Source organism: Sphaerodactylus townsendi, linkage group LG07 (genome assembly GCF_021028975.2).
Source record: "Sphaerodactylus townsendi isolate TG3544 linkage group LG07, MPM_Stown_v2.3, whole genome shotgun sequence".
NCBI lineage: Eukaryota > Metazoa > Chordata > Lepidosauria > Squamata > Sphaerodactylidae > Sphaerodactylus > Sphaerodactylus townsendi.
Genome location: NC_059431.1, coordinates 109,968,426 through 109,995,177, shown reverse-complemented (window position 1 = coordinate 109,995,177; position 26,752 = coordinate 109,968,426). Strand labels below are relative to the sequence as shown.

General features: G+C 43.6%; 1 protein-coding gene across 1 annotated transcript in view; it reads right to left on the bottom strand.

Annotated features, from left to right (window-relative positions):
• GRIN3A (glutamate ionotropic receptor NMDA type subunit 3A) overlaps positions 1–26,752 on the bottom strand; it is a 161,541-nt gene that overhangs the window by 54,357 nt on the left and 80,432 nt on the right.

Sequence of the window (26,752 nt, the reverse complement as noted above, 5' to 3'; positions counted from 1 at the left end):
GGAGCATTCACTTCTTAATCAAATAAGACAGCAACATATTATAAAGACTTTAAGATTCCATGTCTCTTGGGATTGCCTGATTATACCTTGTGCACGGTTCTTATTTATTATTTTAATAATCATATCAACAGGGAGGGCAGTCTGGAGGTCATCCATACAAGTTCTTCCTTCATTGTTTTATTGTTTTATTTTATCCCGTAAAGTAGGCCAAGTAAGGCATGCAGAGTACCTCCTTCATGTCAACTATCAAAGTCCATCAGACATCACATGTGGAAATAAAATATCACAGCTGAATATCAAATGTCTTTATTATCTGGCTTCAATCCTTGATATCAAATAAAATAAACAGTGAAATTAACTTGACTGTCAGATGTTTACAATCAATAATAAATCACCCGTCAAGTCCAATAATCCCAATAATGTGATGATATCCGACACTGAAATGCACCATAGACAGTTTTTTAAGGGGGGTGGGGAATGTCAAATTAATTTACACCCTTGCAGGAACTCTCTACTCTGTGGCAAAACTGTCTCGGAGCAAATGTGACTGAGTCTGGAGGGCCAAGGAGAGCATTATAATGTCACCTTGCTAAAGCGGAACATGCGCCAGCCTTTTTCTCAGCCTTTATGAAGGGCAAGGCCAAGATAACAGCTCTTAAGTTGAAAAGTCCTGCTAATAGTATTGCTTCTACTTAACATTTGGTACCACTTATTCACTGTAGTGCCGTTTGAGGAGAGGAACGTTTCCATTATCAGATTTATTGTAGACCTACTTAAGTTCCTCATTACGCTGCCCATCATAGCATTATTGCACCACTGCTGTTCCTTGACTGAGATGATTCCCCCAGCCCTCATCATGTTTCAGAAATTTTGAGTACCACTGAAGACCCTGCCTCTCCAGTCACCAAAAAAATGCGCAAAGGCTACAATTTGCAACCCTCAATTGCAGAGGGAATAATGGTTTTGAGAACTGAAGAAATAAGCAAAACGTATTCCTTGCCAGAATTAATTGGCCTCTTCATCGAAGGACGATCTAGTATGTCAAATGAAAAGAACGACTTTGCCTAGAAATACCAACTTATGAATGTTTCCTTCAGAGACACAATTTTCATGTCCACCCTCATTTTTCAAGTCAACAAAGAGACTTTACACATTTATCTGCATAACAACTGATTGGTTTGGCTGACCAATAGGGTGCGCGCAAACCACTACTGTGGAGGCAGAGGGAGTCTTGGAGTGCTAAATTTTTTTATTTTATTAGCAAGCCTTTATTGGCATAGACAACAGTACAACAATAATAAAAAACTGATCTGGCCTGAGTATAGACTAGGGTTTGTTTGTTTGTTTATAATTGAATTTATATACCGCCCACCCCCGAAGGGCTCTGGGCGGTGTACAGCACAAACAACATAACAAACAAAAAGAGCACCATCAGAAAAATATATTAAGTAACAAGCCTTTATTGGCATAAAATAAACATACAAAACAAGCATACAAAACCTGCCCACCATTGCTCACAGTCATAGACACTGGTACTAAAATATATACGTGGTCCTTCTGTAACTATAGGACATTCTTTCAGCTAAGTTGACTCACTTAAATGTCATCGGATACTGACAGAAGCTAGAAAAATTACTGCTGGCTATATGTGGTCATAATACATAGACATTGATTGGTATTCATCTAGACTTACGTCTATTATTGTTAGCAGAAATTTTGCTACATTCTCGCACACTGTGGGATCCATGTTGTTCAAAAGCATAGGTATCTTAAGAGCATCGGTTAGATTGTTATACAAAAATGGGATAAGTGCAGATTGCGACATTCTGATTTTTGCAAACCTTACACAATGAAAGAGGGTATGATCGAGTGTCTCCACCTGACCCATGTTGCATGGACATAGCCTCCTCTGTTTATCAATTTGTTGATATCTGCCATAGAGCAGCATAGAAGGCATTAGATTGAATCTGGCCAGTGTTAAGGCTCTTCTTAATTTAGGGTTGGTGATCCAATGTAAATAATTGGCCATGTGTCCTTGTTCAATTGGAATAAGCAGGGTCAGGGGGGAACACGTTTCCTTGCAGCCGTTATCATATCCCGATACTCTTGTTCTAATAGCTTAGTTTTCAAGCAGCTATATGCTTCTGATAGGGAAAGAGGGACTAACGACTCTAATGAAAAGCCAAGAGCGTTGATTTTTCCCTCAACTATACAGAAAAATATAAATATAAATATAAAACGGCTCCATACATTAAAATAACAAAACCCATTTAAAAATACAGCATACAAGATACTATAGATAGCATCCAACAATCTAAAAAACCACCCCTGGAGAGGGGAACAGAGGGTCCCATAGATATAATAAGAACCACCTGAAGTAGGACGGGAGGGGGCGCCCTCAGCGGCCAGCCTCTCCAAAAGCCCGGCGGAACTCAGTCTTACAGGCCCTGCGGAACTCACCAAGGTCCCGCGGGGCCCGGACAGTTGGAGGAAGAGCGTTCCACCAGGCAGGGGCCAGGGCCATAAAGGCCCTGGCCCTAATGGAGGCCAGCTGCATCATCTAGAGGTTGTCAGCTCTAGAGCCTGAAGAGGATGGGGTTTGGGGAGGGGAGGAAGTTCAATAATGCCATAGAGTCCACATTCCAAATCAGCCATTTTCTCCAGGTGAACTGATCCCTGTTGACTTGAGACAGTGGCGAAGCGCCCACGGGGCAGGGGGGTGGAGGTACAATGCCCCAGGCAGAGCCGCAGTGGAGGCGTGGCCAGGGGCATCCCAGGGCGTTTCAGGGCAGGGGCGCAGCAGAGGCGCAGGGGCGCAGCAGAGGTGTGTGTGCCCCGGGCGCAGTTTCCCCTCGCTTTGCCTCTGCCTTGAGATCAGTTGTAATCTCATAAAATCTCTAGCTACCACCTGGAGGTTGGCAACCCTAGCACAGATGTTCACAGACTGGATTGATAACTGGGGGATAATGAGGTAAACTGATAGGAACAAGGTGGTTTAACATTTAAAGGTGAACGAGGATTAATTTTGTTCAGGGAAAAAATGCCGCTGAGGTAGATATTAACATTCAACCAGGAGCTGAGGGATATTAAGGTAGTACCTTGAGCCCACCTGCCTGAAGAATAAATCCTTTTCTCAGCCAAGTGTATTACATATAAATATAGCGCTCTGTTGCCATTTACTTACACACTAGATCAAGAAAAACCTTCTGGCCTACTGTAACAGTTTTGTGCACACTCAGTTCCCCAGAGACAGAAGCTGAAGCAAAGATGCGATATCTCCACATAGCTTTAATTTACACTTCTGTTAAACTTATCCTTCTTTCTCACTCACCGTGGCAGACCTCTCACTCTCAATTCCCCAAACCTGACTAAAATTGCTCCAGCTGGATCGTAGTCTTTTTCAGTTCACAGCTCCTACTGTAAATTTCAGAGCGTTTTTGGCTGCATCTGTTAGAAACCTCTAGAGTGGAATACCTTGGACAATGTTTGGATGTTTGAAGTGACTCGCTGTGGCTGTAGATCTTTTAGCATTATTCAAGAGTTCATATTGGCCCTTCCTGTGCAGGCAATATAAACGGATCAAATGAATCCGTGTTGCCTGAGTCGCCGTTTGCATGGTGGGTGCAGGGGCCAGCCGGGATTGTTACCGCAGGGTAACTAGTTGAGAAATTTAATTTTCCATAAGGATCCAAGAAATCCTCAGAATATACTCCACGCCTACAGGATCACTGGGATCCTGGTGTTAGGATGCAGCACGCTTTGCACAGAAAACGCAGTGTTTCCTTGTGACTGCGCGTCTGAGAATCCCTCCACCCAAGAATCTCCCCCCACACACTTACTGGCACAAAATGGTGACCACCTAGAGCAGGGGTGTCAAATTCACGGCCCTCCAGATGTTCATTGTAACGAACTTGCCCCACCCTGAAGGGCTGGTGTACAGCAGGCCAAAGGGAGAAGGCCTTAGCAACAGCCAGAAAAAGAGAAAAGGCTCCACAAGTAGAGAACCAACCTGATTGGTTGAAAAAGGTCCAGTAACGTTTGGAAAAAGCTAGGGGGAGCCAGTGGGCTTACAGCACGGAGAGTGGAGTTCAGTTCTGATCGGAGTCTGTCAGAGAGCAGAGCAGAGTTGGGCAGTCTGTCAGCTCTGACAAGAAACGGATTCTGACTCAAGCTGAGGAAGCTTGAGGGAGTGTGTGGAAGGCCCTGAGTCTTGGTGGAGTGTGAACCGCCGCTCAGGTGCCTGGCAGCTAGCCTGCCCAGACATAGTCGGTCCATCCCCTGTTCTAAACCCAGTCACCAGAAGTCCAGTCCGAAAGGGGGCATTTTAGGCCTGAGTAGGGGACTGAGAGGGTAGGTGGCTAGTGTGTGCCAGTCCTACCAGACTTAGACTTGGGGGTATATGAACGAGAAAGGGGTGTGTGGAGCAGAGACCATCTAGTATCTGTGAAGTAACATCTCAAGAAAATAAGTTTTCCTTCTGTAACCGTCAAGCTTTTGAAACCTCTCAAATCACCAGAGAAGCCTCTTTCAAGCCATAAATAAACATTCTCAGTTTTGTTCATTTAAAATCTGTTCCAGTCTTTATTATTTTTGTCTGTGTGTCTGTGTTCCCCAGTCAGGGTGGTGACCGTGTGGAAAATCAGTATTGAGTGGGCTATAGAGGAAAAATATTATTGGTGGCAGCGCAGAAAGCAGAACTTATATGAGTGCCTTCGTTACATACATCAACTACAATTCCCATCAGTCCCTCCCAATATGAGCATTGGCTATAGATTGGCAAGGGCTGATGGGAACTGTAGTTCATGAACATCTGGAGGGCCACGAATTTGACACCTGTGACCTAGAGAATCCAGGTTTTTCTTAAAGGGTTGCAGTTTCCCCCCTAGCCACCAGTGCTGGATAGAGAGCCATAGGGTTCCCAGATCTTATTTGGGAAACTCCTGGGGATTTAAGGATAGAATTTGGAGAAGGCAGGAACCTTAGTAAGGCAGAATGATATACAGTCTGTCCTCCAAAATATTCATTTTCTCCACGGGAACTTCTCTCTGCAGTTTGAAGATGTGCTATAATTCTTGGAGATCCTCAGCTTCCACCTGGAGACTGACATTCCTAGGGCTGTTCCTCAAGGCAGAATCTAAGCCAGAATCTAAGCCAGTGGTGGTGAACCTTTGGCACTCCAGATGCTATGGACTACAATTCCCATCAGCCCCTACAATTGGCCATGCTGGCAGGGGATGATGGGAATTGTAGTCCACAACATCTGGAGTGCCAAAGGTTCGCCACCACGGATCTAAGCCCTTATCTCAGAAGTGAGAGGGTTCTTCTTCCTGATCAGGCTATTTGAGTGCAATTCTTGGGTTCAGATTGGAAAGTGGGCCATATTCACATTGACTTCTCCTTTCAGGGAGAGCGGCATATAAATTGAACTTAAACAAATAAGAAGAGTTGAGGGAAAAAGAGTTGGATTTAATATCTTCCCTTTCTTACCTGTAAGGAGACTCAAAGGGGTTTACAATCTCCTTTCCCTGCCCCCACCCCCAGAACAAACACCCTGTGAGGTAGGTGGGGCTGAGAGATCTCTGAAGAACTGTGACTAGCCCAAGGTCACCCAGCTGGCATGTGTTGGAGTGCACAAGATAATCTAGTTCACCAGAGAAGCCTCCACAGCTCAAGTGGTAGAGCGAGTAGTCAAATCCGGTTCTCCAGATTAGAGCGCACCTGCTCAACCACTACATCACGCTGGGTTGCGTGGTGTAAATAAATAGATAGATAGATAGATAGATAGATAGATAGATAGATAGATAGATAGATAGATAGATAGATAGATAGATAGATAGATAGATAGATAGATAGATAGATAGATAGATAGATAGATAGATAGATAGATAGATAGATAGATAGATAGATAGATAGATTCAGGCGTGAATGAATAGTAAACATGCATTTGAGAACCATTCCTAAGTGGAATCTTTCAGTTCAGTCAGTTTATTTACGGTCATTGACCAGCAAGGTACAAAAAGTTAAAAATTATATAAAAAGCACAGTTATTAATACAGATTAAAAGAAATAGCAGCATACAGTTAATAGGGAGCAGAAATATTCATAACGTGGATACAGATCCTATATCGAATATCCTAGCTGCTAACAAACGAAAATTAGCTGATTGCTCCAGTGGAACTCTGTCGGTCCTTCCTAATTTTACTAGAAATCCAGGCAAACTTTGCAACAGTGTGTGTTAGATGTTTATTTGTGCCTGATAGCAATATTTGACACTTTTCTTTCTTAGTCAAAGAAGAGTTAGCCTGGTCGTAGGGAATGAAATCTTTCAGTTAAGATTTGCCAGAGTGGATAAACTTTAATTCAGGAAATTTCTCCATATCTAATAATGCGCAGCCATGGAGCCATCTAAAGGCTTCTCTGCAGCTTTTGATAACCGAAAAGCAGCCCTGAAATTCGCTCTTCCCCATTTAATTTGAAGATTAGCCAAACAGAAAGGTGAATAATTGCCCCATAACACAGCAGAAGCAATTGCTACTATCAGTGCTTTATTGGGGAGGTGCAACATGCTATCTCCGCAGCTTGGAAAGGAATGCTTTTATTGCAGTCTGGGGCTCACTGATTCATGCTGATTAAATCGAAATGAACTGAAGTGCTGCAGATTCATCTCCAGCTTTGTGACGTGGACCTTCTTGCAAAAATGCAGATCTGGGAGCCCAAGGCTCCTATTAAAATCAGAGGTATTAACGTGCATTCCAGAAAGAAATCAGGCAGGATGGATGCCAGTGCTAGACCAGAGATATTTTTGCATAGGATTTATAGCAGAAACAGGTGGGGGGATGATGGGAACTGTAGTCCACAACATCTGGAGGGCTGCGAGTTTGACACCTGTGATAGACAGTAAGCTAAACACGGATGTATTAACTCTACCTTCTGTCTTGTTTTTGTAGGCAGAAGCTAATAATAAAATGTTTTAGTTTTGATTAATTCAGGTTTATTAGTGAGTAGTATTTGATTTGGGCTTTGAATACGATGTTTGGAAATAATGGTATAAGAACTGTAAAAGAAGGTTCTTGAAGTTTCCTTTTTGGAATTTCTCCTGCAGCATACAAAGATCTTTGAATAAACAGCAACATTTACAACTGACTGAGACAAAGATAAGGGAGACTGAAAGGTGTGTGTGTGTGAATAGAACGGGGTAAAGGGATTTCACAAGTCAGACAGACCTCTTTGTCTCCAGACATAACCAAGCAAATACTTATCGAGTACCCAGGAAGGTCGTAATTGCAGATAAGAATATAAGAACTAGCCTGCTGGATCAGACCAGAGTCCATCTAGTCCAGCACTCTGCTAGTCGCAGTGGCCCACCAGGTGCCTTTGGGAGCTCACATGCAGGATGTGAGTAAGTAAGATAGTAAGAAATGGGAGTAAGTAAGATAGTAAGAAATGTGTTAAAAACATTGTCTGCTGCATCTGGAAAACTACAAAAGGCAACAGTTTCAAGCAGCCCAGCAGGCAGCCCAATTATGTTATAGTCAGCAGTTTCAAAATGCCCTATTGACAGACAGATACGGGTCAGAATGGCAGGATGGATATGTGTAAGACTTAACAGACAAACATCTTTTGTGGTTAACAAAGCTTTCCATATAGTAATACTTGTAGGCAACAGATAAGGAAATGTTTCAGGACATGGGAGATGTGAAACTCTCAAGGTGCCTGGATGTCTCGAAGAAGCATTCTTGATGGCTCTTGATGGGCACATATCTTCTTTATCATGTATAAACTGCTTTTGATGTATCCCTCTGACATCCTATAAAAAGTCCTGGTTTTTCATTGTCTGGTGTGCCTTTCCTGGTTGCTGAATGAATCTTTGTCAGAATAAAAATCTTTCTTTTCTTTAAAATACGTATATTGTGGCTCTCTCTGAGCCTTTTGGAGTCTAGATCTTCATATCCGCTACCATTTCATAGATGAAAACACCCCTCCCCCAGCCAGGATTAGTTTCTGCCCCCACTTCCATGTTGCTGAGAAAAATCAACTTGTGTGGCTCTTGGTGGCATCCCATTTTGATTAACTAGCTACTTTCTCTACCATATCAGCGTTGGTTCTCATTTCATGTAAAAATAATGAAGTAATTCTTTTAAAATGATTATAAATCAAATGTTGTTAATCACGTTGTTAGTCATCTTGAACACTTGCCGGCATTAGAAAGATGGACAATACATATTTTCAACAAAACAAAACAAATAATCAGATATGAAGGAAGAAGAGATTTTCTAGTCCAGAAAGCTGCACATCTGTACAGGAACCCTGGGCTCCCTGGGTGGTATTCCGTCCAAGTGGTGTCAATTGCTTAGCTACCACTGCTAAGAGCCAACACTTGCTTAGCTACCAAGATCTGACAAAAATGGGGCAGCCTAGGCTGTTCAAGCAGAGGCGAAGCTACAAGGGCACCAAGGGGTGCACATTGCACCGGGGGGGCGCCTGGGGGGCGGCGGCACAAAATTCAGGTTTTTTAGTATTTTTTAGTATTTTTCTGTTTTTGGCATGCAGGGGGCGCAGTTTTTAGGATAGCAGCACCACAATTTCAGGGTATTTTTAGGAGACCCTCCTGATGATATCAACCAGGTTTGGTGAGGTTTGGTTCAGGGGGTCCAAAGTTATGGACTCCCAAAGGGGTGCCCATCCCCCATTGTTTCATATGGGAGCTAATAGGAGATGGGGGCTACACCTTTGAGGGTCCATAACTTTGGATCCCCTGAACCAAACTTCACCAAACCTGGGTGGTATCATCAGGAGAGTCTTCTAAAGATATCCTGAAGTTGTGGTGCTGCTAGCCTAAAAACTGCACCCCTGCAGGCTAAAAACTGAAAAAACACTAAAAATACAAAAAACACAAACGGACATGGGGGGAGGGGCGCGCACAAAACTCAGATTTTGCACCGGGCTCCATTTTCCCCAGCTACGCCTCTGCATTCAAGTCAGGATTAAAGAAAAAAAGCACGAGAGATACTATTTTGTAATGCAAGCACAGTTGCCTCTTTATCGTGGTGCCTGCTTTCCACCAGCCCCTCTCCAGCTGACGGGCTAACTACAGACCTCCTGCTGTTGAGCATTCCCAAAGCTATTTCACTCTGGAAGCTGTTTTCTAAAGGCAATAGAACCACTCAAACAAACCAGTGTCGGCTAAGTGATTTCGCAGTAGGGGCTTCTGGCTTTTGAAATGGAAAATCTGGTGCGACAGCGATGCCGTCCAGATGGCCTCCAAAATATGGAACACAGCCAAAAAACAAACAAACAAACAAAGATGGTGTTTCTTCCAGGGAAACCCAGGGTTCCTTGGAAGCATATCCAGGCCTCCCTGATGAGTAAGCTAGCAATGGTGGAAAGCTTACCCAAAAGAAAGTAGGCAATGTGCTGCCGTAAGGAAATTCCATCTGTTTGGCTGCCAACGTTGGAACAGGCCCCCGTGGCTGTTGCTTCAATAGCAGTCTTGCTCATTTGGAAATGGCTGATCCCATCACAGGAGGAGGATACTTGGCTTGGGACCTACCAACCTTCTTCTAATTGCTTTCTGGGCAGTCATTTTGTGATTGGCCAAGTCTCCCATGGTAGCCATTTTATGGTGGCACCCATTACATACTCACAGACTCAACAACACTAGATGGGGTGTGTGTGGATCTGCTAGCGTAGGCACAGAGGATATTCTGAGGATTTCTTAAATCCTTATAGAAAATTGCTCTTTCTCTATTTTTCAGTGTCTTTATAATTCTGCGCTAAAATCATAATCAATTAAATAAAATGCATACAGGCCTCTTACTCTTTGCCCTGTTTCCTGTTTCCAGACCAGTAGCAGCCTTGATGAAATGCACTTTGTTCTAACTTACCCCTTTGGAAACTAGAAGATGTTAAACTATGTTGTTTTTGAGGTCTTCTTGTCCTCACAGGCACCATAAGTCTATCCTTTTTCTGATACAAACCAGAACACAGCCAAATGTTTAGGCTCTTTGTTTAGATAATAGGGCAACTAAGAACAATACTGATAAGGTGATGCTGGGCCTTAGTTCACAATACGTCAAAAGCGTGAACTAATGACACTCTCCAATAAGGCCATCTGCTTGTCTAAAATGTTTTGGGTAAGGGGCTGATCTCCACCCTCTTTGATGATTGATTGCTGATGCTAACTTTGGGGTGTATTCTTTCTAATGGTACTATTCTGATGTAACCTATAAAAACAAGAAACTTCAGCCATTTTGTTGTGGCTCCTCTGATGCTAACTTGCCCTTTGTTGGCCTGAATAAAAATTATTTCTTTAATTTTATTCTTTTGTCGGCTTGGCTCATTTGCCTCTGGGTCTGTACTCCGAACCTGCGGTGACACTAGCAAAGCTCTCTACTCAACATAACGGGCCTCAGAAACATTTTAGGGCATGCCAGTAAAGAGCTGTTTCTTTACTACTGTGAACAAAACTTCTTTAGTAGTGGCCTTTTAGACAAGACGGTTTCTAAACCATGCGTCATAGTACCAACAGCAAGATGACTAGTATGAGTAATAGATCAGTGACCTCTTGACTGAAAATTGAATTATCTGCCCATAGTCATCCATGACCTCAGGCTTCAGTGCTGCTGCAAAGTTGGTGAGCTTCGTGTACTATACTACTGCAGTGGTGTAATTGGCAGCTGGCTCCCTGAATAGAAAAAAATTCAATCTGACTACAGCACAACTCTCAGAACGTAGTTTTGCTGGTGATTTGTGGTCAGTTTAATAGGGTGTTTGATTCAGGAAACTGACCCACCCACCTTCCCTTTCAAAACACCAATGAGGGCTAAATCTGGTGTTTTCTTTTTCCAAATGCTAATGTTTCACACATTTGCATTGCTTCATTGCTTCAGATCTTTATCTGAGGCTGTTTCCGCACAGGCGGAATAAGGCGGCCTGGGGATGGCAAAAACGGCGTCCTCAGGCCGCCATTCGCACAGGGGGCGCAGCTGCTTTGCAGCTGCGCCACCCTCACACCGCCAGCCCAGTGCCGAGCCGGCGTTTCCAGAGTGCGCTGGGAAGCACACTTTTCTGGCAACGCCGGCTGGAAGCTGCTGCCGTGCGAACGGCAGCGGCTTCCCGGCGCTTCCCCCCCCCCCACTCCCTCCCTTCCCTTACCTGCTCTCCGGCCCTCCGGCGCGTCACCGAGGCCTGGGGACACACCCCGCGCTCTGCGACACGGAAGCAGGCGCGCAGGGCAGGGGAGGCATGTCCCCAGGCCCTGGTGACGCGCCGGAGGGCCGGAGAGCAGGCAAGTCAACCTGAGACCGTCCCAGACGGATAGGCCCAGCGTCGTCGGGTCGGCGTCAGAAACGCCGACCCAAGTCCTTCCGCCTCCGTGCGGAAAGGGCCTGAATTTAGATGGCTTTTTGTAGTTGACATTGTTCTAGTTCACTTAACAGTTTAATTGCCAGAGGAGAATCCCTCCCCCTTCCCCCGTCCCCAGAAGTCCAAAGCCGACAGGAGAAAGACATCCTCTATTATTGTCTTTGAACCAGGATAATGGCCATACTTAGAGCTATGCCTGGAGTCTGCTGTTTTTGAACAACGTTCAATCTAGTGCAGCATCCTTTCCAGTACAGGGAGAAGAATTTTGGATCTATATCCCTCTTTTCTCAGCCGTAAGGAGTCTCAAAGGGGATTACAAGCTCCTTTCCCTTCCTCTCCCCATCAGGCATCTTGTGAGGTAGGTGGGGTTGAGAGAGTTCTGAGAGAACTGTGACTAGCCCAAGGTCACCCAGCAGCTAAACAAATCTAGTTCACCAGATCAGAGTCAGCTGCTAATGGGGGGGGGGAATCAAACCTGGCTTGTTTGTTTATTTCATTTTATATCCTGCCCCTCCACTTCTGAGTTTGAGCAAAGTTCACCTACCTAACAGGGTTGTCCTATGAATAAAATAAAATTGGGGGACAGGCAATCCCATATACACTGGACTGTGCTTTTGGGAGAAGAGAAAAATAAAAAAGTTAATACGACCTATGTGACTTAGGTTCAAATCCTTGAGGGACTTCACACAGAATTCTGTTTTCCAAGTTGAGTTCCGTGCCTGTAAAATGGGAACATGATCAACCAGTACTCAGGTTCAGGGTATAACCTCTGAAAGCTCTAAGTTCCCTTCATCAGGTACAAGTAGGAATGACTATTCCTCCTAGTAGTATCTGACAAGGGGAACTTTGACTCCCAAAAGCTTATATCCTGGAAATCTTTCTGTTTCTGTTATTCAGATCTGTTTTGTGTTTAGATCATTGCCGGTGGCAGGGCTGGAGCGAGGGGGAACAACGCCCAGGGCATGCGTGTGCCCTGCACCCCTGTTAGGTGTGCGCACCTGGCGCATCGCGCACCTCCACCCCATGGCGCTATGCCACTGGCCAGTGGCAAGCCACCTTTCCCCTCTTCTGGGAGATTTGTAGCACCATCTGAAGCAGAATTAATCCCACTGAAGTCAACAGATTTCAGAGAGCATAATCCTGTTTAGAATGGCATTGTTGGAGGATAATAAATAATAACATAGCAAGGCCACTTTGATCGAAATGGCAGCAGGTTCCTTTGATGGTGCCTGTAATACGCTTTAGGTTGAAAGACACTGGCTATTGATTCACTTGTGGTTTGCCCCTCAGTGAGCATACATTCACTTCAGGTCAGATTCCTGGTGGTACACATGATTCCCACCCTCCTGAACTCACTGTGCCACAGATCAGAGAAGCTCCTCAGCTTCCAAAACCTAAAAAAGTACAACTTTTTCTTTCTCTTCACTGAGAAAATGAAGATCTTTGGGCAGAGGTGGGATCCAGTAGGTTCTCACCAGTTCCCGAGAGTGGGCTAATAATTATTTGTGTGTGCCGAGAGGGGGTTACTAATTGGGTCCGCTTTTCCACTCCATGCCCTCACCTCCCCGAGAGGCATACTGCCTTTGAACATGAAGGTTCCATATAGCAATTGTGACTAATAATGTAACTCCCTGAACTGGGTTAATCCCTTTCAGGTACTGCAATTCATTGATTCTCAGCCTTTTGTACCTTTTATCTCACCAGTCTCTATCAAAGAACCTGTGTGTTTCACCATTGCTGTGTTCAGATTTGTGAGTTGGGGCATTTTCTATAATGTGATGATGATTTAGAAATGACCTGGTGCAAAAACATTTGGGGCGGTTGTGGTGGGGTGGATGCCCATGGGGGGGGCATCCAACTCAGGTTTTGCCCCAGGCTCAGGTTTGCCTAGGTACGCCTCTGCCCCCTTTGCTGAGGGGCGGGGGCTGGCGAGGGAACCTGTTACTAAAATTTTTGGATCCCACTACAGTCTTTGGGTGTGTTAAGCTCACTCCAGCTTCCTGCCTCCCCCTGCCCACCCAGCAGCAGTTCTCTTGGCCAACAGAGCAACCTGAAGGGCAAGGAAGTACAGGTAAGGAAACCACTCTATAGACAGTTGGAAAAATATAAAGATTGAGAAATATATGGAGTTGGAAAGATAAGTGATATTGAAATGGTATAGAACACCAAAACAACTAGCATACATGATTAAAGGACTCAGTCCTAAATGCTGGCACTGCGGAGACCAGGAGGCATGTTATAGTCATATGTGGACGGAATGTATAGAAGTGAAAAAAATTTGGACAACCATAATATTATATATCGAGAAACTGGTGAAGATTAATATTGGGATAAATAATTATTTAATGTTCATGGGTGTAATGGAGGATAGAAGGGTAGTCAAAAAATATAGCTATATGTATAAAATAAAGATCAAAGCAGCACATGCAACAATAGCTTTAGGCTGGAAAGAAAAGAAAAAACTGGACAATCCAGAAATGGTTGGAATATATCTGGGAACAAGGGACACTGGACATTTTCGATATAATAACAAAAAATAAACTGCGGCAAGATAAACAGAGCGAAATTTTGAAGATGTGGACAATATATGCGGACTGGATGAAGGAAGCTGGAGTCAAGGAGGAGATAGGGGAGAAGAGATTACAAAGAATGAACTTACTGCTGTTCGTTTGATAAAACTATGAAGAAAATACAGAGGGGAGGGGGAAAGGGGGGAAATGTATTGTTTGAAAACGAATGAAGAAGAGTATTAATATAACATGGACTATTCAAATGATACAATACAAAAATATTTTTAAAAAAGGAAACCACTCCACATCAGTTCCTCCCATTCATGGCCAGCAGAGCAGCCCAAAGAGATTTTTTTCCCCCAAAGGGAAAAATAAGTGACGGGAAAAGGATGCGTCGGGCAAGGAAAATGGCGGCTAGCTTGGCAGAGGAAGCTTTGCAGAAAGAGAATTCCTGGGTTGAACTGAAAACTGTGGGAAAAAACCCACTGTGAAGAAAAGTGCCACGGGGTAAGCGTTGCAGGATGTGCCAGTGGTGATTGAATGCTGTGTGTTCCCATCACTATTTCAGATACCCAATATATTACACACTGTATAACCTAGGGCAAGTCTTAAAAGAGGGGTTTGCAATAATCTGAACTCATTTTGACTGCAACTCCTTACTGAATCTTTAGTATCCAAGCCGGATCCTGACACAAGTTCTGACTACAAACAGGAATAGAACTAGCGTGCCAAGTAAAATATGACAGAAATGAGCAAATCCAATTGGCACGCTGACTTGGACTTGTGTATATACAACAATTGTAATCAATGATTCACATATACGTTTGTACAAAGTTGTTGTTTCAATTATTTTTCGTGTAAATGATAACACATCTATGCTAATACTAACCCTATTCTAATATCATATTACTGAAAATCATAAAGTGCAATACATATATATATATAAATATAAAGTGCATATATATAAATATAAAGTGCCAGTGTCAATAAAACAATATCAGTATATCATTTTCATCATATCACTTGTTAAGTGTATATTCCAAAGTCCATATGAGACTTCAAATTGATGAGTTCAAAGAAATATATACATTTCCATTTTTTTATGAATCTCAAATGGAACCTCACGAGATTCTCATCACATTAATAGTCAAGCGCATATCCAAAAGTCCATATGAGACTTCAAATTGTGTACTTGTAAGAAATTTACGATTCCATTTTCATGTGGAACTTCACAATAGAGCTGATACATCCCGTACTTTGAGTCCATGCATGGATGGTACATTAAGAACATAAGAACATAAGAACAAGCCAGCTGGATCAGACCAGAGTCCATCTAGTCCAGCTCTCTGCTACTCGCAGTGGCCCACCAGGTGCCATTGGGAGCTCACATGCAGGATTGGAACTGAGAATCTTGTATAGAATCGCACCACGCGTCTGAATGTGTTTTCGAAGGTATCTTCCTCAGCATACCGATTCTCAATAGCTTGATTTCATTCTGGAGTTAACATTCTTATATAGCGTCATCCTTCCCCTAGAGATCAAGTTCTGACTATTCAAGACGGATCCTGACACGTTGTAATTTGCCATCTTTTTGAAGGATCCCACCAGACACCTGTAAAGGTACTGGAGGAGATATTTAACTGCTGTTGTGAAAAAAAAAATGGCAGGCTTCAGCATCCAGAGAATATTTAGTCTGGTATTCTCTGGAATACAAGGTCTTTCAGCCGGCTTCTCGGTCAAGCCTGTTGCTCATAGCAACTCATAATGATTTATACAGCAGCTGCCACACAAGCGAGTAAGCAGATGCTCAGTGTACAGTGTGGTAATGCTCCCTGACAGATTACATTTGGAAGTTTTGTAGACGAAAAAGGAAGGAAAAAGCCACTTAACAGAACAATAGCATTCAGACTTATACCCGTCTAAATTTATGACAAAAGTATCCATCTGCTTGTAACTTAAAAAAGAAGAAGTTTTGTTTGCAAAGTCTTCATTTAGGGGAAACTGCTTTTTTTCCTGATCATCTTCCCTTAGCCAATGAAAGCGTCTTGTCACCTTTTGTTTTTTACAGCAATATAAACTCCCAGCCTTCTTTTAACTGAGACAAATTTTCTTGAAAAACTAGAATTGGAAGAGCGTTGCTCGAACTTCAAAAAAGCTGGGCAAGAAAAACTGACCAGTCGCGCTTCTATCCCACCTGTACTTCACAGAGCTCCAGGTAGTGTGTGTAGTTCATTTTGCCTCCATTTTATCCTCACGACAATCATGTAAGATAGATCAGGCTGAGAGAGTGATTATTATTATTATTATTATTATTATTATTATTATTATTATTATTATTATTATTATTATTATATTGATACAAAAACAGTTATACACAGCAAACAAGATCAATATGCTGGATTTTGTATTACATCACACGTCGGACACTTCCCAAGCATCTAGGACTGTGTGATGTATCGACGAATAGTGTGTGCAGAGCCGAGTAGGGTGGCCTTTTGCAGCTGACATATGGTGATTTTGTCAGCGCCAATTTGATAAACCGCCCACCCCCGAAGGGCTCTGGGCGGTGTACAGCAAAACCACAACTAAAACAATGTGCACAATAAATAAGTGATAAATAGTTAAAATACATAACTCAGAATAAGCAGCATTCTAAAACCCAGTAAAACAATATTAATAATACTAATGATGGCTCCCAGTCCCAAGGCTGGAGATTTGGAGATTTACTAATGTTTACTGATTTGAGTGCATTTAGAGGCCCCTCAGAATCTGAGGCCCTAGAGCACTTTCACACGTGCAGAATAATGCACTTTCAATCCACTTGACCGACTTTTAATGAGGGTGTGGTAAACACGGCCCACTGTTTCACACATAAGGAAAATTGTTTTTAAAGGTTTGCAAGAAAGCTGTTCTGTTAACCTCTCCCTCTGGGTTTTGCATATAAATCCTCCACGATGGCTAAGCAGATGTGCTTCAGAATGAGTAATGCTTAGCATTAACGTTCTTGCTTTTAAAGCACACAAGGCATGTGACAGGGATTTCCTCAGCTCTGTGTGGTATTCTCATCCTCATATCGCTAATGAGGTTCTGAGTTCCTAGCTAAAATGAGGCACAAACTGGGCACTTTTCAGCACTCGCTCTCAACTGCTTTACTGTGGAATTGCTCAGTTGCAAAACTTTAATTCCTAACTGGTGAAGATGTTAGAAATCATCCCTAAAAGGAATAGGACCAAACTAAATGCAACACTGGGGCCCCTCCTGCACATGCAGAACAATGCACCTTCAATCTACTTTCAATGCACTTTGCAGCTGTGCAGAATAGCAAAATCCGCTTGTATACAATTATGAAAGTGGATTGAAAGTGCATTATTCTGCATGCGTGGAAGGGGCTTTGAGGGAACTTGTCTTTGGGCACTTTCACACATGCAGAATAATGCACTTTCAACCCACTTTCAATGCACTTTTATTCTATATTCTTGTAAGCTACTCTGAGATATTCTTGAAATGAAATGCAAGGTGATATCAGGCCGGTTCACTTGGGGAATGCAAATGCACTGTTCACATGGGCAATGCATGTTCACACCAGATTTGCCCCATATGGCAAACTTCTGAGGATGGAAATTTCTGAGGATGCAGTCCATGTACCTAGTAGAAGAGCTCACATGGCCTACTGGTTAAGAATGTCAGACTAGAGCAGTGGTTCTCAACCTGTGGGTCGAGACCCCTTTGGGGGTCGAATGACCCTTTCACAGGGGTTGCCTAAGACTCTCTGCATCAGTGTTCTCCATCTGTAAAATGGATACATGTTAGGGTTGGGGGTCACCACAACATGAGGGACTGTATCAAAGGGTCGCGGCATTAGGAAGGTTGACAACCACTGGACTAGAATGTGAAAGACTCAGGTTCAATTCCATATTCACCATGGAACTCCTGTGGAATCTTGGGATACTTGTGCTCTCTTGGCCTAACCTACCGCTCAGGGTTGGTGTTAAGAGAAACCAGAGTTGGGGAGAAGACCATGTGTGCTATCCTGCAGGGAGGGTAAAAATGTACTAAATAAATATTATGTGATTTGCATTGCCAGTGTGAACCGGACTGATATCACCGGAGCGGCAGCTGAAGGTTGCTCTTTACTATGTTCTTCTCAGATTTCATCCCGGCAGTAGATTAATTGCTATTGATTTGAAATAATAAAAAATCTAGAAGACGTCAGTGCCAGAGAGTAGCATGAGGCTGGCCTTCTCAATGTGATGCCAGCTTGTCTAATACTTTCCCTCCCACCTTTTTCTTCAGCATGTGTTAGCAACACCGCACCAGATGACATGAAGAGTGTGGTGCTATGAAGATGTACAGCTGTCATGCTCTCATTTGCCAATGCTCAAATCCAGGACAGCAATCCCTCCCCACCCCCCCACCCCCCCTTCCCAACCATTAATTAATTTATCTTGGGACACCTTCAAAGCTTTTTCAGTTGCTGCCAAGAAAGAAATCCAAGCACCTTTCCAAAACTGCCTGTCTTCCTCCTACGCTGAAGCCTTCATAAAAAAGAGGCATCGGGTCCCGAGAAATATTGGTCCAACAGAGAGCCATTTAATCAAAAGGAAACAGCAAGGCAAGAAAACCGAGTCGGAGTCCCCTAGAGCCAGCTGGAGCGTTTCCAAATTGTTGGATGGATTTGGTGCGAGAGCCTGAGAGAATTAAGTCGCTGACCCTGCGCGATGAGGTTTCCCCAAATTTACTTTCTCAATTACAGGAGTGTGTAGGATTCTCTGAAATATATCCTGTGATATATATATATATATTTGATGGGCAGGATGACTTTTCAATCTGGTCATCCTGAGAGAAACAGGAACTGTCAGAATGGAGCCTGGAAAAGCTTGCTGAGATTAATTAAATGTACGAGAGCTGGTGTAGCACCGCGGCAAAGAGAACAAACTTGGGTCCTGAAAGGTGCTAGTTCCAGTCTCTTGATCGCCAGGGTCCCCTTTAGCAGCCCATAGGAAAGTGGCTAGCTATCACTTGCACTATACAGGGGGTAATAATACTGAATTTCTGTCATAACATAAAAAAGTGATTTGAATGTTGGAATATAAATCATTTATCCCTATCACCGCCACCGCCACCGCCACCACCACCATTGTCCTTTTTGTTGTTTTGTAGGGCTGTTTCAAGAAATTTTGTCACTCCAAACAAGGTACAATTTAACCTCTTTTTAGTTCTCAAATAACACAACATGGAGCCCATAGAGAATAACCTGGAGTTGATACAACTGAACCACAACTCCATTTCTATTCTTTCCCCCCTGCCCACTGTCTCACCTCAGCCTTCATGTGACACCTCAGCCTTCATGTGACAACCAGGTTTTAAGCTGTCCTAGTGTTGAAATTCTTGTATGATTGTTATTGTTGTTGCTATTGCTGTTATTATGCTAGGGACCTTAAAACTCAAAATGGCCCTGTGTCTCTTTGGATCTTTGGGCGATTCCGCACATGAGTAAAATAGGTTCGACCCAGTTCCCTGAGAAGGGTACTAACCTAGGTCAAAGCCATTGTTGTTCCCCACTGCAACCAGCTTGATCCCAGCTCGGAGGGCGGAATCATCCTGTGCCTCTTTGCCGCTCCATTCCGATTGGCTACTGTTCTATGGCCATGTTCCATCTATCCCCACACACATTATAAAAAACATTGCCACAGGAAGGGAGGGACGAAGGTGGCGTTTTTTGATTGGCCAGCTGTACGCATGCCCGAAACACTCAGCTGTGATTGGCTGAATGGGGGACTCCTGGCACCAGAGATTCCGCACTTTACTGGAATCGAGCTGAGTTCGAGCGTGGTTCCCTGAAAAAGTAGTAGTTCCCAACTGGAGTTGGAAATTTGACCGTTACATGGGGCGAAGCTGGTACAAAACCACGTCGATCCCAGTGGTTGTGCAGAGCACTTAGGTCGAACGCAGCTCGAACTTAGGTCAATAACGCAAGTGCAGAATCGACCTTTGAGAGGGCCTGCTGAAGCCTCAGTATTTTTTCCTTGATCACTCCCCACCCTTCAATACTAGGTTGCAACTAGCCATAAACTCCCAGTAGGGCTTCCCAAAGTCTCACAAGATTTTCTCTTCTGCTGAGAGAACGTGCACCATTTTGGTTACCATAGCAACTTGATTGAACAGTAATAAGACATCTGCCTCACCCTTCATGGCAGAGAGGTCAGTTTCCTTGCCCAAGCACTAGGCATCAGGTGGGTCACCCAGTGCTAAGGTGAGGAAATTGACCTATTGCCAAAACACAGCATAATGCAAGGCAAATTTCTTTCCATCTATTGAGACCTCTTTATGGTACCCAGCTTCTCACTGGATGAGGCAATCATGCAAGAGTTCACATGAGCACACATGAAAATGTGAAGCTGCCTTATACCCATTGATCCAGTGGGGTCAGTGTCTACTCATATAAGCAGTGGTTCTCCAGGATCTCAAGCAGAGGTCATTTATATCATCTACCATCTAATCTTTTCCACTGGAGACCCCAGGGATGGAATCTGGGATTGAACATTCTGCATGCAAAGCAGGTGATCTTCCACTGAGCTATGCCCCATCCCCAGTTTAAGTTGATGTGCTAAGCATGGAGAACAGGTGAGAAGGATGCACTTCCCTTCATATCCAAAGTGTGAGAGAGGAGAACAGCAGAAAAAGGCAAATATTGTCTGCCTGTCAACAAGTGGTAACCTCGCAGCCAGTGGATTTCCAGTGTTGCTGACCACCCTGGGCCCCTCTAGTGTTCCAGTCAATCATCTTTTATTGCATATTTTGAGAGAAAGGCCAACATTTATGTTAACGTCTGATCTTTGTCTCTCTGCATCTCCTTTTCAGGGCAGAAAGTCTGTTTAATATTTCAACACAGGCTGTCCGCTTGCTTGAGAGCTCGTGTGGGATTTTATTTCTGTGTCAGACCTGCCATCTGCCAGCCCCAAATCATGCTTGTCTTCCACCACCTTGAAAAGGTTAGCATTCTTTAAAAAGAAGAAAAACAGCTTTTAAAACAAAAAATGTTGCATATTAAAGGAGCAGGTTTAGAGACAGTAAAGAAGGAAGTATTTATGAATAAATGAATTATGAATTTATGATACATTTGACTTTCTTCATAGTATCTGGTTCAAACTGAAGTGGATAGTAAGAAGTTGGCCACATGTCTATGATTTTTCTATAATCTTAATTGAAAAGTTCTATTTATGGTGCTTTTAGGGGAAAATTAGATGGAACGACGGCCGCTACATTAGTTTATTTAAATCTTTGACATCTTTGTGGTGGAGGGCTGAATTTTCTCTCAGGGGGACAGGTTAGAGGACATTTTCTCTCACTCTTGTAGTAGAACTTGGGGGAATCTAATGAAGTTGATGGGCAATACATTCCAGAAAGACAAAAAATAAGTATGAGTAATCAAACTATAGAATTCATAACCAGAGGATATAATGATTGGCCACAAGTAAATATGACTTTGAAAGAGAAATAGAGTAATCATGGAGGATAGATTTAATATTATCCCATCCGCACTCCATAGAGCAGTGGTGGCGAACCTTTGGCACTCCAGATGTTATGGACTACAATGCCAGCCACAGATGCAGGCAAAACATTAGAAACTAAAACCATCAGCCCACAGCCATACAGCCCAGACAGTCCACAACAACCAGCTCTTTCTGGCCCTGAAAGCCTTCGGTTACCACTCTCTACAAATTTGAAGCGATATTGAGAATAGTGATGGCAGCACAAGCAAATATACTTTAGGGGCCTTGCAGAATAAGTCTGGAGTTTGCATCAAGGGACATCTGAAGTATTCTCCCTTTAATTACCAACCATCAGAGACATATCTAGGCAAACTGGAGCCCGGGGACAAAACCTGAGTTTGGTGCCCGCCCCCCCCCCCCCGTATGGGCGGCCACCTTCCCCCACCATGACCAAACAGTGATTTTTTGCTCACAAAACACCTCCCACCCCCAGCAAAACATACATGGCTCTCTCCCCACCAACTCTTTCCTCATTTTGTCCTCGCACCAACCCTATGAGGTAGGTTGTTAGCCTGAGAAACAGCCCCAAGTCAGTGCAAGTGGGTATTAAGCATGTAAATCTCTTATAAATCACCCCCAGCAAAACATTTACCAAACAAATATTAGCATCATCTCTCACAAAACACCTCCAGTGGAATCCACCCCCAAACAGCATCACTTTCAATGTTTAAACTGGTGACCTCACATGCTCCCGTTAAGTCCATGCAAAAGGGGGTGGATTTAAAAGGAGAATCTGGGGAAATTTGAAGAGTGCCTGCTGTCAGGGGTGCAATTGTTAAGCTAACAGCACCACAATTTCAGGGTATCTTTAGGAGACTCTCCTGATGATACCACCGAGGTTCAGTGAAGTTTGGTTCAGGGGGTCCAAAGTTATGGACTCTCAAAGGTGTAGCCCCCATCTCCTATTAACCCCCATTGGAAACAATGGGGGATGGGGCACCCCTTTTGGAAGTCCATAACTTTGGACCCCCTGAACCAAGCTTCACCTAACTTGGGTGGCATCATCAGGAGGGTCTCCTGAAACATCCCTGAAAGTTTGGTGCTGCTATCTTAAAAACTGCGCCCCCTGCAGACTGAAAACTGAAAAAACAGTAAAAATACAAAAAACATACAAATGAACCTGAAATTTTTTGCCCCCCATGAGGGGGCGCCCGGGGACATAGGGTATCCCATGTCCCCTAGGTAAATATGCCACTGCCAACCATTGCTACATTTCTGATTTGAATTTGGTCCCAGGACCAAATATCTGCTGGTATGATTTTGTTTAAGATCTGGATCAAAGGAAACGTTTCATACGGCCCTTTCCGCTAAGATTCCATATTTCCTTATGTCCACATTTTGGTTTGTTTGCTATTCAGTTCAACCCTATGGCTAGTTGGGTCAGTATTTCACCATTTCCTCAAAGGTCAAAGATTCTTATGCTTCAAAGCCAGCCCTTTCCCTATTTGCTCAGAGAGACGATATGTGTTATAATGGATCATTCACAGGAGATGATAACATACATTTCATCATCGTTCAGGTTGAAAGCAGCGAAGACGAAAATTGAGGGTGCAGATGGACATGCGTGAAACAATCATATATCCATGTTCTTTGGTACTTATCTGGTACTGAATAACAGCTATCTTATATATAATTACCGTACAAACCTTCCCCTAGAGCCATTATGCCATATCCTTTAGCCAGAACCCTGAATATAGGCCAGCTCTATGACCATGAACACATGAAGCTGCCCTATAGGAGGCAACATCAGGGAAGCCTTTGTGTCCTGTTTATTGGCCTTCTGGGGCAACTGACTGGCTGCCGTGTGAAACAGGATGCTGGACTTGATGGACCACTGATCTAATCCAGTAGGGTTCTAATGCTGGCACTGTGGAGACCAAGAGGCATATTATAGCCATATCTGGACAGAATGTGCAGAAGTGAAAATTTTTTGGACAATTGTATTGTTATATATCGAGAAACTGGTGAAGATTAATATTGATTTAAATAATGACTTAATGTTCATGGGTGTAATGGAAGACAGAAGGGTGGATAAAAAACAGTTATATGTATAAAATAATGATCAAAGCCGCCCATGCAACAATAGCCTTGGGCTGGAAAGAAAAGAAAAAACGGACATTTCAGAAATGGCTAGAATATATCCGGGAACCAGTGACACTTGATATTTTCGATATATGAACCAAAAATAAGACGTGGCAAGATGAACAGAGTGAAATTTTGAAGATCTGGATAATATACGTGGACTGGATGAAAGAAGCTCGAGTCAATGAAGAAATACGGGAGAAGAGGCTACAGAGAATGAACTTACTGCTGTTTGTGTGACAAAACTATGAGGAAGATGGAATGGGGGAAGGGAGAAAAGGGGGAAAACGTATTGTTTGAAAATGCAATGGAGAAGGAAATTATTATAAACTATAAAATTCAAATGATACAATCAAAAATTATAAAAATAAAAAAAATTATAAAAATAAAAAAAAAATCCAGCAGGGTTCTTCTTATATTCTTGTCCTGCATCAGGACCATTGATGTGGAAAGGACATTGTTTTTTACTCTGTAAGGTCTCAAGCTATCTTTCACATCCCTTAGTACCGGATCCCTTTAACGAGTGGAACCATCGGCGTACAAAGCAGATGCTCCAAGACTGAGCCACCCTCTCACTTTAAATTTAAAACCATGTCTGCCCGCCGGCTCACAAGCTAAGGACATCATCAACCCAGAGTTATGATTCTGATCCCCTCTTTCCCCTTGCCACAAATCTGGAATCGGAGCAAGTTTTCTCTGTCACAGTAGATATAAGGAAAAATGCTCTCCCACCGCAGTCAATGGGCTTTACAAATGCACAACTGGGGCAGGATTGTGCCTTGACTCCCTCACTTGCAATCTATACGTTCGGGGAACCCTCTGCAGAATTACACCTGCAGGCGAGCAGCGACGGATGGGAGGCAGAGTGTTTGTATGCTTCAAGGGCCATCCTCGCAGCTATATCTTGCTGCCTCCTCTTGAACAAATCCAATCCCAAATGCAGCAAGGCAGGAGCAAGCCGCACACAAAGAAGAGAGGAAGGATTTGTCATAGCCAATTAAGGAGAGGACGAGAGTCACCCAGAGGCTTTCCAGTTAATTAAACACATCTGAAAAAAAATGCGGCCCATTAATTTGATAGGAGTTGGTCTGGACGTCCATGCAAGTTGTGGCTGCTTCATCGCTGAGACTGCCAAGTCTCTAACAATTATTAATGTCATCTGCACCCTTACATCTGTTTTTCAGCTGGAAAGAAGAAACACTGGCCCATTACTCATGGAACACTTGCCTCGGGCCTTTTAGCAGCGTGGTGGGGCTGAAGTGTGGTCTCCTCGCATTTACACGCAAGGAGGTCGCCCAGTCCTCCCCGCAGCTAGTCTCAACAGGCCTGTTTTCTGGTTCTCTTAACTCCACCCCTCTTAAAGGCATGGATCTCATAACACTCAGTAGTCCCAATACAATAGAGCCTTCCTCTCCCCTCCATTCCTCCAATTCCTCCCCTCCATTCCTCCATTCCTCCCCTCCATTCCTCCAATACAATAGAGCCTTCCTCTCCCCACCCTTCCTCTCCCCTCCATTCTCTCTGTCTCTGTTGCTTCTGCTGCTGCTGCTGCTGTGTCAGAGAGGCTTGTTTTAAAAAAGAGGCTTGTCTGGAAAAAATGTTTTTAGAAAGCCTTCTCAAACATCAGGGAGTGTAGAAGCAAAGCAGGGGAAGTGAGCTGGAGCCAGAAACAGAACCGGCTTGTGCTATTCCTTGTAAAAGCCAATGCTGTTACATCGATACATTGATATATCAACATGAGAGTTTAGAGAAGGAAGGAAGGAGCCGGCAACATGGAACAAGGGTGAGGGGGAAGGGATGGCATGTGAGGTGTGGGGAGGGTGGAGCTAGGCTGGTTGGCCATGGGCGGAGGGTAGAGATCTGGGGCAAAGATGTGCTCACACGAAAATTTCCCCACTCTGTCAGCAAAGCAAAATTAAATTCATGCTACACTTGCCACAGGGAGACTAGAAAGTGAAAGTGGGGCTGGAGGAGAAGAATTCTCTCCGTGACAGACTCTTGGAACTGTGGAGCAGCAGTTAGAGTCCTGGGCTATGATTTGGGAGATCCAGGTTCAAATTCCCACTCTGCTGTCCATCCAGCTTTCATAGCAGAGTGGGGATTTGACCCGGGGTCTTCCAGATCCTACTATGAAATACTAACCAATTTCACCACACTGGTTTGGGCAGTGAAAGCTGTTGGACAGTAATGAGCAGCCAGTCCTGGGTGAGTCATGGAAGAAGTAGCAAGTTGCCCTCACATGCTGAAACAATCCAGGAAAGGGCCTGGTCCCCTTCCACTTTTTTTTAGTGGCAGAACCCAAGGCTTGAATACTGACAGTGCTGTTGTGGTTGCCTAGCAACTCCCACAATGGCCACTGAGAAAGCATTAATTTCTTAAAGCGACAGGCACTGTTTTGAGGTTTTCTATTTTGAGGTTTTCTAACCCTACAGTGTTTTTTTATTAAGATTTCAGATTATTTTGCAAAACTAGAATTTTCTCAGGCTTGTAAAAACATATGTCTTATCTCTTCATGGCATCAGTCTTTGGATTCAAATACTCCCAGATGGCGCCATGTGGAAAGTTATATTGTTAAAAAGCAGAAAAATCAGATTCAAAAGCTTTAACCTGAAAATTGTGTGGAAAACTGAACTTCATTGGGTACGTAAAATCATCATCTCAGATCAAACATTTCAGATACATTTAAGGGAAGGAAATCATTTCACTGAGCCTTCGGGGATAGGGCGGTATACTAAATTTAATAAATAATAAAATAATATATTTAATTAATGGATAAATTAATTATATTTGTTCCTGGCAAGAGGAAGTGAGGTTTTATTATTAGCCCTTTTTGCCCCAGGCACTAGATGTCTACAAATGACTAAATAAAGTGCATTAATAAGTGTGATTCAGCAAGCTGGCTTTATCAGAAAATTTTGCTAACGGCAACTGAAACCCCAAGGTGCCTTCCTCCGGCCCAAAGAGCCTTCCTTCAAATTCAGAGGCTTTCCCTCTACCTATGCTCAGTAAATGTTAAAATAAGTGAGTGGTATCTCAGTAAAGTGGTGAGATCACCTCATTATCTGAACCAGGGCTACTACATTCAAGGAGACAGTTCATACATGCCTATAAGTTACCAGCTTTATCAACATGTGATTACTCAGTGGGCCTTTCCCCACTTACCTTAAGCCCCAGCACTCCCCACGAGAGGAGTGGCGATAGCGTAGCCGCCCCACGCTGTCGCACCCCCTCAGCACGCGGCAT